The sequence below is a fragment of the Lupinus angustifolius genome, chromosome LG06 (genome assembly GCF_001865875.1).
Source record: "Lupinus angustifolius cultivar Tanjil chromosome LG06, LupAngTanjil_v1.0, whole genome shotgun sequence".
NCBI classification, from domain to species: Eukaryota; Viridiplantae; Streptophyta; class Magnoliopsida; order Fabales; family Fabaceae; genus Lupinus; species Lupinus angustifolius.
The window spans coordinates 12,497,107-12,497,356 of record NC_032014.1 but is presented as its reverse complement, the minus strand read 5'-3'; positions in this window follow the sequence as shown (position 1 = coordinate 12,497,356).

The following is a 250-nucleotide window of genomic DNA, read 5'->3' as shown; positions in this document are numbered from 1 at the left end:
CGGACACCACTATGTCACGATGTGTTCTCTCTCACCTTAATGAAGTGTGTTTTACGAAATCACTATGGTTCGATTGGGTTGCAAGGTTCAAATGCCAGAAATCTTCGTAACTATCATAATAAAAACTCGTTAGTTTTCCGATATTTCAAAATCCATTACTAGTAAAATACTTGAAACTCTGTCATCCATCCATTTTCCAACTTGTCCAAAGCCATGGTTAAAGGCTTAAACAAGTAAAAATTCATATATT